The sequence below is a fragment of the Arachis ipaensis genome, chromosome B5 (genome assembly GCF_059453495.1).
Source record: "Arachis ipaensis isolate K30076 ecotype BB chromosome B5, ASM5945349v1, whole genome shotgun sequence".
NCBI classification, from domain to species: domain Eukaryota; kingdom Viridiplantae; phylum Streptophyta; class Magnoliopsida; order Fabales; family Fabaceae; genus Arachis; species Arachis ipaensis.
In genome coordinates, this window is record NC_142440.1 from 101,805,519 (window position 1) to 101,822,181 (window position 16,663).

The window sequence follows — 16,663 nt, forward strand, 5'->3', positions numbered from 1 at the left end:
CTTCCATGAGAGATTTGGATGATTTCTCCATGAAGGATTATAGGTGTTTTTATAGGGTTCTCCCATGTAATTCACCTCTTCCATTGCTGGGTTCTCAGGATCATAAGCTTCTTCTTCAGAGGAAGCTTCCTTAGTATTGCATGTTGCTGCTTGCATTTCAGACAGACTCTGAGAAATCATATTAACTTGTTGGGTCAATATTTTATTCTGAGCCAATATGGCATTCAGAGTATCAATCTCAAGAACTCCTTTCTTCTGAGTTGACCCATTATTCACAGGATTCCTTTCAGAGGTGTACATGAATTGGTTATTTGCAACCATTTCAATTAGTTCCTGAGCTTCTGCAGGCGTCTTCTTCAGATGAAGAGATCCTCCAGCAGAGCTATCCAATGATATCTTGGAGTTCAGACAGACCATCATAGAAGATTCCTATGATGCTCCATTCTGAAAGCATGTCAGAAGGGCACCTTCTGATCAATTGCTTGTATCTTTCCCAAGCTTCATAGAGGGATTCACCATCCTTCTGTCTAAAGGTTTGGACTTCCACTCTAAGCTTATTCAATTTTTGAGGTGGAAAGAACTTTGCCAAGAAGGCATTGACTAGCTTTTCCCAAGAGTTCAGGCTTTCCTTAGGTTGTGAATCCAACCATGTTCTAACTCTGTCTCTTACAGCAAAAGGAAAGAGCATAAGTCTGTAGACTTCAGGGTCAACCCCATTGGTCTTGACAGTGTCACAGATTTGCAAGAACTCGGCTAAGAACTGATGAGGATCTTCCAATGGAAGTCCATGAAACGTGCAATTCTGTTGCATTAGAGAAACTAATTGAGGCTTAAGCTCAAAGTTGTTTGCTCTGATGGCAGGGATAGAGATGCTTCTCCCATAGAAATCAGGAGTAGGTGCAATAAAATCACCAAGCACCTTCCTTGCATTGTTGGCATTGTTGTTGTTTTCGGCTGCCATGGTTTCTTCTTCCTTGAAAAGCTCTGTTATGCCCTCTAAAGAGAATTGTTCTTTAGCTTCTCTTAGCTTTCTCTTTAAGGTCCTTTCAGGTTCAGGATCAGCTTCAACAAGAATGCCTTTATCTTTGTTCCTGCTCATATGAAAGAGAAGAGAATAAGAAAGTAGGAAATCCACTATGTCACAGTATAGAGATTCCTTGAGGTGTCAGAGGAAAAGAAGAATAGAAGGAGGAGGTGGAGAAGAGGGAATTCGAACTTATCAAAGAATTAGGGTTCGAATTGCACCTTGAGGAGGAGTGTTAGTCCCTTAAATAGAAGGATGTGAAAAGAGGGGAAGAATTTTCGAAAATAAATTAAAAAGATATTGAAATAAAAAGAAATTTGAAAATTTGATTATTGATTTTCGAAAACTAAGTTTGGGAAAGAAATTAAGTGATTTTTGAAAAAGATTTTGAAATTAGAAATTAAAAAGATATGATTGAAAAAAATATGATTGAGAAGATATGATTGAAAATCAAATTAAAAAGGGAAAGTTTTAAAACTAAAGTTGATTACTTGACTAACAAGAAATTAAAAGATATGATTCTTAAAATTTAAAGTTTGATCCTTTCTTAATAGGCAAGTAACAGCTTGAAAATTTTGAAGTAAATCTTTAATTAAAGCAAGGATTTTTAAAAATGGAAAGAAATTGATTTTGAAAACATATGATTGAAAAGATATGATTTGAAAAAGATTTGATTTTGAAAAATTATGAAAACTTGAAAAAAATGTGAATTAAAAACAAAATCTTCCCTCTAGTGTCATCCTGGCGTTAAACGCCAGAATGGGCCCAGAATGGTGCCCATTCTGGCGTTTAACACCCAAATCTCTACCTTTTTGGGCGTTAAACGCCCAGCCAGGTACCCTGGCTGGCGTTTAAACGCTAGTTTTCCTTCTTCACTGGGCGTTTTGAACGCCCAGCTTTTTCAGTTTGATTCCTCTGCTGAATGTTCTGAATCTTCAATTCTCTGTATTATTGACTTGAAAAGACATAGTTTTAAAAAAATATTTTTGAATTTTTGATGATGGGAATCAATAAAAATGCAACTAATCTTAGGAAACTCAAATCAAACCATGCATGCAGGACACCAAACTTAAAATTAGACAATAGACTCAAACAAGAAACATAAAATATTTTTAGTTTTATGGTTTTATAAATTTTTTTTATGATTTTCGAAAATTATATAGAAAAGAAAATAAAGAGAATCAAAACTTTTAATAAGAATTCCAGGAATCATGCAATGTTAGTCTAAAGCTTCAGTCTAAAAAGGATTAGACATGTTTGGCCAAGCTTCAGCAGGACATTACATTCAATAGCTAAATTGATGAGAATCAATCAGCTTTTGTGATGGTGGGAACATCACCTTGAAACTCTAGAATTCATTCTTAAAAATTCTGAAGAAAAGATACTTAATCTGAGAAACAAGATGAACCGTCAGTTGTCCAAACTCGAACAATCCCCGGCAACGGCGCCAAAAACTTGGTGCACAAAATTGTGATCATCAACAATGGCGCCAAAGACTTGGAGCTCTCAAACGTGAATCACACTTTGTCACAATTCCGTACAACTAACCAGCAAGTGCACTGGGTCGTCCAAGTAATAAACCTTACGTGAGTAAGGGTCGATCCCACGGAGATTGTCGGCTTGAAGTAAGCTATTGTCACCTTGTAAATCTCAGTCAGGCGAATTCAAATGGTTATGGAGTTTAAGGTGATGAAAATAAACATAAAATAAAGATAGAGATACTTATGTAATTCATTGGTGGATTTCAGATAAGCGTACGAAGATGCTTTGTTCCCCTTGAACCTCTGCTTTCCTATTGCCTTCTTCCAATCATTCATACTCCTTTCCATGGCAAGCTTTATGTTGGGCATCACCGTTGTCAATGGCTACATCCCGTCCTCTCAGTGAAAATGGTCCTGATGCTCTGTCACAACATCGGCTAATCAGCTGTCAGTTCTCGATCATGTTGGAATAGGATCCATTGATCCTTTTACGTCTGTCACACGCCCCACAATCGCGAGTTTGAAGCTCGTCACAGTTATCCCTTCCCAGATCCTATTCGGAATACCACAGACAAGTTTTAGACTTTCCGGATCTCAAGAATGGCCGCCAATAATTCTAGCCTATACCACGAAGGTTCCAATCTTAGATTAGAAACTTAAGAGATACGCATTCAAGCCATTGCTAGTAGAACAGAGGTGGTTGACAAGCACATGTTCATAGGTGAGAATGATGATGAGTGTCACGGATCATCACATTCATCAAGTTGAAGAACGAATGAATATCTTGGAGAAGAAATAGACTTGAGTTGAATAGAAAAACAATAGTACTTTGTATTAATTCATGAAGAACAGCAGAGCTCCACACCTTAATCCATGGTGTGTAGAAACTCCACCGTTGAAAATACATAAGAACAAGGTCTAGGCATGGCCGTGAGGCCAACCTCCATGATCTAAGAACTACATGTCCAAAGATGAACAAAAGATAATTCCAAGATGTGTGTAAAAATACAATAGTGAAAGGTCCTATTTATAGAGAACTAGTAGCTTAGGGTTTACAGAAATCAGTAATTAATACAGAAATCTTCTTCCGGGTCCACTTGGTGTGTGCTTGGGCCGAGCATTGAAGCATTTTTGTGTAGAGACTTTTCTTGGAGTTAAACGCCAGTTTTTGTGCCAGTTTGGGCGTTTAACTCCAGCTTTTGTGCCAGTTTTGGAGTTAAACGCCAGAATTCTTGGGCTGACTTGGAACGCCTGTTTGGGCCATCAAATCTCGGGCAAAGTATAGACTATTATATATTGCTGGAAAGCCTAGGATGTCTACTTTCCAACGCAATTGAGAGCGCACCAATTGGGCTTCTGTAGCTCCAGAAAATCTACTTTGAGTGCAGGGAGGTCAGAATCCAACAGCATCTGCAGTCCTTTTTCAGCCTCTGAATCAGATTTTTGCTCAGGTCCCTCAATTTCAGCCAGAAAATACCTGAAATCACAGAAAAACACACAAACTCATAGTAAAGTCCAGAAGAGTGATTTTTATTTAAAAACTAATAAAAACATAATAAAAACTAACTAAAATATACTAAAAACATACTAAAAACAATGCCAAAAAGCGTATAAATTATCCGCTCATCAGTCTCAAGATGAAAAATAGCAAAGAAAATCTCGGATAAGCTCTAAGTCACACATGAGGGCACCACACAAGTAAAAGAAACAAAGATTGACTTGCTGAGCAAAGAATATGAGATATTTTCTATGAAGAAAGGAGAATCAATTGATGACATGTTCGAGAGATTTTCTAGAATCATTAATAGCTTGGATGCTATAGGGATTACTCGTTCTAAACAAATACTGGTGAGGAAAGTCTTGAGAAGCCTAACAAAAGAGTGGAAAACTAAGGCTACTGTTATCTCTAAAAGCAATAACCTTAGTCAAATGACGTATGATGAGTTGAGAGGAAAGTTACTAGCATATAAATCATTCACATCAAGAATGATACAAAAAAGAAAGGAGTGGCTCTTAAGTCTTGTACTGAATCATTGGATGATGAATCCAGTGACTGTTTATCAGATGGTGAGATTGTGTTTTTTGTTAGGAAACTCAGAAGAATGATGAGAATGAAAGGAAAAAGCAGAAGAGACAGCTCAAAGGATCCAAAGAATGACATTAGCAAGGTCATTTGCCACAACTGCAGAGAAGTTTGACACTACAAATATAATTGTTCCAAGTTGAAGAAAGAAGATAAATCTCGAAGGGAGAAGAAGAAAGGACTCATGGCCTCTTGGAAAGATCTGAAAAATAACAGTAAAGAAGATGATGAGTCTGACAACAATTCTCAAGCCTGCTTAATGGCTGACCATAGTCACAAAAATGAGGTAATTTTTCTTAAACCTTCTAATGAAGAACTCTATCTCATGATTGATGATCTTACTGAGAAAATAAGAAACTTTCTGAATCAATGCCATGAACTTGAATCTAAAAATGACATCTTAAAGGTTGAAAATGTTTCTCAAAGAAAAAAAAAAGTGAAGCCGAAACCACTGTTGATCTTGTTAAAGAAAATAAGCGGCTTAAATCTAAAATCAAAAGTCTTGAGGGAAAGCATTCCGTTATTAACTGTTTGAATTGTATTGAAGAAAATGAAAGGTTGCATAAACAGGTTAAGAGTCTAAATCAATAGTTAGCTAAATTTGCTCAAAGTTCAGAAAACTTAGACAAATTGTTAGCTAGTTAAAAACCTCTTTTTGAAAAAGTTGGGTTGGGGTATCATGAAAAATTTGAATCTGTTTTTGAAAAATCATACTATGAAAATGAAGCCTCAACTTCCAAAGACAAAAGATTTCAAAACCCACATCACTTTAAAAAATTAGCAAACAACAAATTTTGTCATACATGCAATCGGGTTGGTCATTTGCTTATTCAATATTTCATTTTTGAAAGAAAAAATTGGCGATAAGGTTTACTAGGGGTGTACATGGCTCGATCTGACCTGAAGACCCGGCCTGAGCCCGAAGGATTTTAGGGCATGATGGCCCAGACCCGAAGTGGCCTGGGGCTGACTTGGGAAAAAAACGAAACTAGAGAGAGGGATGAAACCGGGACCTGGCCATACCTTGGGTCACCCGAACCTGGCTCGGTGAGAGTCATAATTAACAATAATGAATGAACTAGGGCACACATTCATAGTTTCATACAGCCACAAGCCCACGAGCATGAGCCATTAGCCTCACGCAGTCACGCTTCACAAGCCATCTTCTACGCACCCTACCACAATCCCCTCTCAACCCTTCCCCTCAGACCCTTACGGTGCCGCCGTCAACCTTCCCGTCGTAGCCCTCTCTGTGCCTTTCACCAACCGTCGCGGTTGCACTCTTTCCCTCTCAGCCCTCTCTTTGTCTCTCACTAGTCACCATGACAGCCCTCTCTCACTAGTCATGGTGGTGCACTGCTTCTCTCCTCCTGGTGACAACGTCCCTCGACGACGACGATGACTGCAAATGGTGACGGAGCTTCTCTGAACATCAAGACCTGAACGACGATGACGACTACTTCTGCCACTAATCTTCTTCATCTTCTCTTCTCTGACCCCTACTCAAGATCAAGTAAATAATTAATGTTTTGAATTTCTAATTAAGGATTTGATTATTAGAATTTAAGATTATAGTTTTGATTATTGAAATTTTTTATTAGAGATTTTGATTATTGGAATTTATGATTAGGGATTTGATTATTGGAATTTCTGATTAGGAATTTTGATTATTCTTCTGTTCTTCCTTTTTCAGTATTTGATTATTATTCTGATTAGGTGTTTCTAATCAGAATTTTGATTATTGTTTTGACTCTTGATTATTGAAACTTCTGATTAGGTGCAACTTTAATCTTCCTGTTTAAGTGTTTTGTTATAATCATTGCTGAACTTTTGATGTGTTGCTGATTATTACTGAATGATGAATTTGTTCATGATGTTGTTTGTTTAAGATACGAACAATGGGAGGAGAAGATAATTGTGTTTCTCCACCAATCACCGAAGGGAACAAAACAATAGAAATTGAAACTAAAAATCTTACTGCTCCTGCTCCTGCTATTAAGGCCTCCACAACTCCTACTGCACCTAGTGCACCACAAGTAGATGAAGAAAACAGATATGTAAACAATGTAGATCCAGAAGTTGTTCGTAAGGAAAAAAATCGTACGTTTGGTAGCATTTTACTGAACTTCCATTGATTGAGACAAAGTGACAACACCAGGCTAAATGTGTTCATTGCCAGAAAAAATATAGTTGTCAACCTACTAAACATGGCACAAATTCTATAAATAAGCACTTGAAGAGTGCTCATAAATGGATATTTACTAAAGTGGAAAAGCAGGGGACACTTCATGGTTATATGCCTAAAATTGATGAAAAAAGGGAACTATGCAAAGCCTTTAAGGGTTATAACTTGGAACATTATAAGAAGTTTGTAGCTGAGTTCGTTGTACTTGATGAAATGATGTTTAAAGTTGTTAAGGAGATTAGATTTCGTAAAATATTAAATCAATTTGAGCCAAGATTTACGGTACCATCTAGGTGACGGTCTCAAGAGATTGCTTTCAACTTTATTTAAATGAGAAGAAAAAGCTAAAAGAATGGTTAGCAAAATCATGTGCTCGGGTTTGTTTGACAATAAATTGCTAGACATCAAATTAGAATTCTAGTTATATGAGCTTGACTGCACATTTCATTGATGAAGAATGGAAGTTATAAAAGAGAATTATAAATTTCTGTCAGAATGAGAACCACAAAGGTGGTACAGTAAGAAGAAAAATTGAGAAATGCTTGAGAGAGTGGGGAATTGAAAAAATCTTCACAATCACAGTAGATAATGCAAGTTCAAATGATAGAGCTATTACTTACCTTCAAAGGAAATTAGGTGCAAGAGGTGGGTTGGTGTGTACAGGAAAGAATATGCATGTGAGATGTTGTGCTCATGATCTTAATTTGATAGTGAATGAAGTAATTAAAGAGAAACAAACTTCAATTGAAAGCATTAGAAATGCTGTCAGGTATGTTAGGTTCTCTCCTCAATGGACTAAAAATTTAAAGACTGCATTGAGGCTGAGTTGATTGAATCTAAAAGCCTTGTGTGCTTAGATGTTCCAACTAGGTGGAATTCTACCTATATAATATTGGAACATGCCAATAAATTTAAAAAAGTTTTTGATAGACTTTATTATCAAGAACCTGATTTTCTTAGATGGTTTGGAGAGGATAGTGGGGAAAAAAAGAAAGTTGGTCCACCTACACCACTTGATTGGCAACATGCTAGATTATTCATTGAGTTTTTGAGAATCTTCTACGAGATAACTTTGAGTTTTTCATCTTCTTTGCATGTTACATCAGACAAATATTTTCATAAAATTTCATCTACTACTTCTCAATTAACATCTTGAAGCCAAAATTATTCTAAATTGTTAGGAACTATGGCATGTTCTATGAAGAATAAATATCATAAATATTGGGGACCTGTTGACAAATTTAACCCGTTGTTACTTGTTGTTGTTGTATTGGATCCTGTTACAAACTAGATTATCTCTGTTGGTGTTTGGAGGATGTTTATGACAAGAAAGCATCTACTAGTATGACTGGTTTTGTTAAACTTACAATGAAGACCTTATATAAGTTTTATGAAAAGGAGGTTGCAGATGATAAAGGAAGGGATGATGGTGGAAGTTCATATAAAGATGTCTTGGATGACAATACTAAAATCTCAACTGGTGCCAAGGGAGTTTTTGAAAATAGAGTGAATATGTGGGAAAAAAAAAGAAGGCTAATGCAGATAGCAAGTCAGATGTGGAGAGATATCTGGCCGAAGATACTATGGAAGATGAGAATTTTGATATATTGGCTTGGTGGAAAGTGAATGCTTCAAAATGCAGGGTTCTTTCTCTCATAGTCCATGACATCTTAGGTATTCCGATTTCAACCGTTGCTTCTGAATTAATAATCTCTTATATGAAAATGAGTAATTTTATATATTTTGTAGGTTTTACTAATGCATCTATATCACAAGGAACAAGTTGACAACATTAATAGCGATTGATGGATGATGACTATTCTTCTATGGTTAATGTTTTGTGTTATAAAGTCTATAAGTTAAAGTTCTATGTTTAGAAAGTACAAGACTTTAGACTAGTGCCTAATATTTTGTGTTACTTATATGTGACTTAACTATTTGGTGTTATTAGAAAATATTAGTATTGATTGTGGTTATACTTTAATTTTAGAGAATGGTTGGTTCTTGATATGATTTTTTAAGTGAATTTTACTATGTGAATTGTGAAATAATGGTTGGAGATTTGGAGATTTTCACATGCTAAAGGCCCAGTTTTCACCCGGCCCAAAGGTTTGTAAGTTTCATCGGATCTAGAACCGGGTTAAAATCTAAAAAATAGGCCCGGTATATAATTTGGGCCGGGTCTGGGTTAGGACAAATTCAGTGTGGTCTGGCCCATGTACACCCCTAAAGTTTACAAAGTAATTGGCAAACACAATGCTCTTGGGCAACCAAAAAGGTTTAACATTAAAGGATCCAAAATAATTTGGATACCTAAGGTCACTTAAAAGTTTTGTGTAGGTTTACTTAGTATCCAAGAAGAAGAATGACATGTGGTACTTAAATAGTGAATGCTCTAGCCACATGACCAGAAAGTCCACATTCTTCATCAAGCTTGATAAATACGATGGAGGCTTTGAGACTTTCACTGACAATGGATGATAAACATCAATTTTGTGGTTTATCTTGTGCTTATTTTGGGGGATTTTATCACCTTTTCTCACATTAATTCAATGAAATAGCATGGTTTTGCAATTCTCCCTTGATTTGTGCTTAAATGTGAAAACATGTTTTTTAAGCCCTAAAATTGGTGATTTTAACTCACTTTAATTCCATTCGATACCTTGATATATTTGTTGAGTAATTTCAGGTTCATAAGGCAAGTATTGGATGGAAGAAGTGAGGAAAAAAGCATGCAAAATGGGAGAACTGATGAAGAAATGAAGGAACCGTAAAGCTGTCAAGCCTGACCTCTTCACACTCAATCGACCATAACTTAAGCTACAGAGGTCCAAATGAGGTGGTTCCAGTTGCGTTGGAAAGATAACATCTGGGGCTTCGAAATAATATAAATTTTGCCATATGTTGCTTCGCGTTTATGGGCGCGCATGCACACTTTGCGCGCACGCGCCGATGCTATCCGTGGCCCACTTTTATGAAATCGCCCCCAGCGATTTTGTAGCTCATTTTGGGCCCAATCCAACCCATTTCTGATGCTATTGAACCCAAGGATTGAGAGGGAATGAACCAAGTAGTCATAGTTTAGTTTTCATCATGTTTTAGGATAGAATTCTAGAGAGAGAAGCTCTCTCCTCTCTCTAGATTTAGGATAGAAATTAGGATAGAGTTATGATAATCACTCTCAATTTTCTCTTTTAATTCTTGTTTTGATTTCAATTCTCTTTATGTTTTAGTGTTCTATTGTCTTTGATCTTGTAGTTTCTCTTGTTAATTTCTTATTTTACTCTCTTTTATGTTGATGGACATTGTTGGATCTTGATTTCTTTTAATGCAATTTTATATTTCCATGTTCTTTTATGTTGATCTTGCTTGCTATTGTTGATTTCTTGCTATTGATAGTTATGGGTTTCCTTTAATTCTTGCATTTTGTTATGTTTACTTTTCTTACATTCTAGGTGTTTGATAAAATATTTCCTCTAGCTTTTGGGTAGTTTCTTTGCTCTTGGCCTAGGTTAAGGGAATTGAGTGACCTTGAGTCATTGGGTCTCATTGAATTGGTGATTTGAGAACCCTTGGTGATCAATTTGATACTCATTGACGCCAACCCACTACTAATCTAATTAGTAGGTAGGTTGGGACTTATGGGTTGATGTGATCAAAGCCATTTGACGTACTTCAAGTCTAGGAGTAGATATTACGTACTTAAGACTTTTGGAAGTAGACTTAATGAGCTTGGCCTCTCATAATTATCAATGTTTGATATGTAGACAAGGATGGTGATCTCAATTACCTATGTCTAGCCAAGAGTTCTTTTCCATTTATTTTGTTAGTTCATTGTTCATTTACATTTCTTGCCATTTACTTTTCTTGTCCTTTTACAAACAAAACCCCTTGATCCCCATAGCCAATAATTGAGCATTTCATTGCAATTCCTTGTGAGACGACCCGGAGTCTTAATACTTCGGTTAATTCTTATTGGAGATTGTTAATTGTGACAACCAAAATTTTTGCATGAAAGGATTCTTGATTGGTTTGGAAACTATACTTATGATCCATATGAACCATATGAAGAACCACCCCAATTCCACCACCAATACCCTCAAGACCCACCACCTCGCTACCCTTACCAAGATGAATCACCTCCCATGTATGATAACTTTCAACCACAAAATGAATTTCCCTTTCCACCACAACCCTCCAAGGAAGAACACCCACATCCATCCATCCAAGAGTCAATGGATCGTCTCAAGGAAGAAATGGATCGGCTTCAAGCAATAATCTGTCAAAAGGAGCAAGAGGAAGCCCAAAGGAGGAATTATGAAGCTATTGAGGCTAACCTTGCCAAAATTAAAGCCAACTTGGACTCATGGGACTCATGCAACAAGCAAAGCATCTCCACGGATGAGTGTGAGAAATCAACCAAAGAAAGGAGCATGAAGGAGATTTTAGAATCTCAACATGAGGACAAGGAGATGGGGTATGTCTTACAACAAGTGGAGGAGGGAGAGATTGTTAAAGAAGAAGAAGTGGTTGAAGAGTTAGAGGAAGTTGAACAAGAGGTGAATTTCAAACTTGAGAGCACTTCCACACCAAGTCACATTGTTGATGATTTTGTGGAAGTTGTTGAACCTTCTTCCAATGAGCTTGAATTTGATGTTGAAGAGGATAATGCGCAACCTCCAAGGCATAGTATGAATGATGAAAGATTGGAAGAGGGTGATCAAGAGGCAAGCTCCACCAATGAAGAATGTGTGGAAGAAGTTGGTGGGCAAAGAATTGAAGTTGAAACAGCTTGCCAAGAGGTGGAGGTATTCAAAGAAGAGCACAAGGGAATGGAACTTACAGGACCATTGGAGACGTCCCTTCCTAAGTCACCATCTAACACAACATTCAAGTGGGTAAAACTCTTATCCCTAAGCTTTAATTTCTCACTTGAATATGGTTTGCTTGAGACAGATGGGCAACTTAGAGCTCTTTGTGGGGTTAAAAACAAAAGAAAATTGAGTAGTGGGTGGAAATGCCAATCAAGGTTCCTTATGGTTGGAAACTCAAAGTCTAAGTGAAATGGTTGGTATAGTTCTCAACTAAAGGGGTCTAGGAAGATGCTTTGGTGTTCACTTGAGAATTCGGATCACTTCTCACCCAAATGGAATTGTCTTGATCAACTTGAAGATGGGTGTAGAAACAAGATTTGGGATCCGGGCATATATGAGAATCAATTTTGGGAACCCTTAGCTTGTGAAGGACTCCATCAAGACTTGTTGCAACTCATTAGAAATTTTGGAGCACAATGGAAAACTAAGCATTGGTGGAGGTTCCAAGATGAATTCAAGCACAAACCACCATAACAAGGAGCTTCCCAAATGTCCAACTTAAGGACTTAAACTAAAAGTGCTAGGTGGGAGACACCCCACCATGGTAAACTCTTTCCACTCTCTTTTAGATTTGGTCAATAAGTGATTGGAGTTGCCATTGTAGGTAGTTTTTCTTATTTTATATACTCTTATGCATTTTGCTTTTGTTGGTAGGTTGTTTATTGCATTCATGCTTTGCTTAGAATAGTTGTAGTTACATTGCATTTTGCTTGTAGTATAAGTTTTGTTTTTAGTGTATTTGAAAATTTTTCAAAAACCAAAAAGATTTGTTGTTAAATTTGATTTTTGGTTGCTTTAGAATGTTTATAGATTAGGAGAGTATTAAATTCTGTGTTTGTGCTTCTTTAAAAAAAAAAAAAAAACGGGAATCGGCGCCCAAGCGCGCAGTGCGCGCGCGCGCGGGTGGTGCATATCACACTCCTGGTACAAAAACCAGAGAGTTGTGCCCACTTTATGCCTACTTTGTGCCAGGCGATCCGCGCGTAAGCACGCATGGCGCGCGCGCGCCGATTGTCCCTGTCGCATCCGCGCCCAAGCACGCATGGCGCGCGCGCAGATTGTACCTGCTGCATCCGTGCTTAAGCACGCATGGCGCATATGCACGGATTTGCACCCTGTTTTCCTCCTTTCTCTTTTCTCCTTCTTTCTTCTTCTCTTCTTATTTCTTTCTATTTTTTTCTTCTTTTTCTTTTTCTTCCTCTCTTAAAAAAATTTTTTTTCTTGAAAAAAAAGTAAAAAAATAAAATAAAATATATATATATATATAAATTTTAAAAAAAAGAATTTTTTCTTTCTTTTCTCTTCCAATTTCTTTTATTGCATTTGCTTACTTTCATTTATTGCATTTTAATTTTGTTTTTATAGCTTGTTCTTATTTTAATAATGGTGTTGAATTTTCTCACTCAATTGTCGAGAATTTCTTGGTTAATCTTGGTGCTTCTTGACTTGTTTGATATTGATGGGTAATGAAATCTCTAATTCAATGCTTAACCCTTGATGATCCTTGTATCCTTTGTGCATTGATATGAACTTGCATGTCTTTCATGACCCACTCTTTCTATTTGAACTTGATGCTTTTGAGTGCTCTTCATGCTTTAACTTGTTCTCGCATCAAGTATTAGTTAATATGCCTTTGCTTGAATTACTTTCTCACTCACATGTTGTAGCTACCATGTATTTGAGAATCATACTTTTATTTGGCATTAGCCCTCGCCTATGTTCTATTTGCTTTGATATCTTTGTTATAGGCGTAATTTTCTTTCTTTTTCTTTCCTTTTAGGTTGGCCACCAAGAAGGAAAGGAATGAGAAAGCTTCTAAATGGGGCAACAAACAAGTCCACCCGCACAACCTTTTGAAGGAACTCATCAATTGTAGAAACCCGTCCACCTTGCTCTTCTTTGCATGCACCGAGGACGGTGCAAATTTCTAAGTGTGGGGAGGTCGTTCGACCGATCTCCATGGGTAACAATTTTCTTTCAACACCAATTTCTTTTTTAGTTAGTTGTTGCATTGCATGATAGGTTGCATGTTAGTTAGAATTTGTACATATTTTTACCACTTCCTTTTTATATTAGGACTATTTGGTTAGGGTGATGATTTCTTTTCCAAAAAAAAAAATTGTTTTTAGGGCACCCTACCAATTTGAAAAAAAAAATTTGTTGAACTTGCTTGAAGAATTTATTTTGGAACATGGTTTTTGAGCTAAGAACACAAGCATGTGAGTTTTGAGCTCAATTGCGTGGTTACATCTTATAACCACTTATTTCCATTCTTGTGTGCATTGTTCTCTTTCTATGATTGTAATCTTTGATTTGTTTGATTCTTTATGTCCATTATTCCATGTATACATTCATTTATATGATTGAGGCCATCATTTTATTTAGCTCACTTACCCAAATAGCCTACCTTTCATCAACCATTGTTAGCCGATTTGAGCCTATTTAATCCCTTTTGTTCTTAATGTTAGCACATCACTACCCCTAAGTGAAAAATAATAAATGTCCCTAATTTGGATCTTTGATTAGCTTAGGCTAGTGAGAGTGTTTATCATTTGGGTATGGGAAACTTGGGACATTGGTTGAGGTAAAAGTGTAATTTTTATTTTTGTTAAAATATTAGGAATTGGGTACATATTCATGCACTATATGTAAAACCATATGCATTGATACGTTTGTATATACTTAAAAAAAATGTGTATAGAAAAAAAAGATATAGAAAAAAAATAATAATAAAGAAAAAAATAGAAAAAAAAAGAAGAAATAAAAAGGGGACAAAAATGCCCCAAAGTAAAGTTCAATAAAAATCAATGCATATGGAATGTGAACTAAAGAGAATGCATGAGTATGTGAAAAAGTGGGAATCATGGGTAGCTAGGTAGTGTATTAGAATTGTATAGGTTGTTACATGTGTTAGATGAGAGCTTAGGCTAATCAAAGATACAAATTTCAAACTCACTTGACCATATGTATCCTTACCTTTACCCTAGCCCCATTACAACCTATGAATAAGTCCTCATGATGAATGTATGCATGCATTGAATAATTGTTGATTGTTAGATGAAAAACAAATCATGGAAAGCATGAGTAGAAGAGAATTGAGTGAATCGACCCTATATACTTGAGCGACTAGAGCGGATACACTTCCGGTGAGGGTTCGATGCTCAATTCCTTGTTCGCGGCTTTCATGAGCGTTCTTCTTGCAAGTCTATTTGAACTTCATTCTTATACTTGAATTGGTAGGATTCATAAATCATCATATGATCTTAGCCTTACTTGTTCATACATGCTCTTGGGGATTGATTTACTTTTGACCAAGTAGATAGAGTCATATTGCATTTAGTTGCATTCATGTAGGTAGGTTTATATAGTTTATTTGCATTGAATAAATGTTCATACCCCTTTTCTTGTCCTTCTTTATTCTTAGCATGAGGACATGCTTGGTTTAAGTGTGGGGAGATTTGATAAACCCCGATTTTGTGGTTTATCTTGTGCTTATTTTGGGGGATTTTATCACCTTTTCTCATATTTATTCAATGAAATAGCATGGTTTTGCAATTCTCCCTTGATTTGTGCTTAAATGTGAAAACATGCTTTTTAGGCCCTAAAATTGGTGATTTTAACTCACTTTAATTCCATTCGATGCCTTGATATGTTTGTTGAGTAATTTCAAGTTCATAAGGCAAGTATTGGATGGAAGAAGTGAGGAGAAAAGCATGCAAAATGGGAGAACTCATGAAGAAATGAAGGAACCGTAAAGCTGTCAAGCCTGACCTCTTCGCACTCAATCGACCATAACTTGAGCTACAAAGGTCCAAATGAGGCGGTTCTAGTTGCGTTGGAAAGCTAACATCCGGGGCTTCGAAATGATATAAATTTTGTTATATGTTGCTTCGCGTTCAGGGGCACGCACGCGCACTTTGCACGCGTGCGCTGATGCTATTCGTGGCCCACTTTTATGAAATCGCCCCCAGCGATTTTGCAGCTCATTTTGGGCCCAATCCAACCCATTTCTGATGCTATTGAACCCAAGGATTGAGAGGAAATGAACCAAGTAGTCATAGTTTAGTTTTCATTATGTTTTAGGATAGAATTCTAGAGAGAGAAGCCCTCTCCTCTCTCTAGATTTAGGATAGAAATTAGGATAGAGTTATGATAATCACTCTCAATTTTCTCTTTTAATTCTTGTTTTGATTTCAATTCTCTTTATGTTTTAGTGTTCTATTGTCTTTGATCTTGTAGTTTCTCTTGTTAATTTCTTATTTTACTCTCTTTTATGTTGATGGACATTGTTGGATCTTGAGTTCTTTTAATGTAATTTTATATTTCCATGTTCTTTTATGTTGATCTTGTTTGCTATTGTTGATTTCTTGCTATTGATAGTTATGGGTTTCCTTTAATTCTTGCATTTTGTTATGTTTACTTTTCTTGCATTCTAGGTGTTTGATAAAATGTTTCCTCTAGTTTTTGTGTAGTTTCTTTGCTCTTGGCCTAAGTTAAGGGAATTGAGTGACCTTGAGTCATTGGGTCTCATTGAATTGGTGATTTGAGAACCCTTGGTGATCAATTTGATACTCATTGATGCCAACCCACTACTAATCTAATTAATAGGTAGGTTGGGACTTATGGGTTGATGTGATCAAAGCCATTTGACGTACTTCAAGTCTAGGAGTAGATATTACGTACTTAAGACTTTTGGAAGTAGACTTAATGAGCTTGGCCTCTCATAATTATCAATGTTTGGTATGTAGACAAGGATGGCGATCTCAATTACCTATGTCTAGCCAAGAGTTCTTTTCCATTTATTTTGTTAGTTCATTGTTCATTTACATTTCTTGCCCTTTACTTTTCTTGTCCTTTTACAAACAAAACCCCTTGATCCCCATAGCCAATAATTGAGCATTTCATTGCAATTCCTTGTGAGACGACCCGGAGTCTTAATACTTCGGTTAATTCTTATTGGGGATTGTTAATTGTGACAACCAAAATTTTTGCATGAAAGGATTCTTGATTGGTTTG

General features: G+C 36.5%; 1 non-coding gene across 1 annotated transcript; it reads left to right on the forward strand.

Moving 5' to 3' along the window:
- The first annotated feature begins 448 nt into the window (after positions 1 to 448).
- On the forward strand, positions 449 to 556 carry LOC148565177 (small nucleolar RNA R71). The gene has a single exon (XR_015885482.1). It is a non-coding gene; the product is annotated as a small nucleolar RNA R71 (small nucleolar RNA).
- Positions 557 to 16,663: the final 16,107 nt, after the last annotated feature.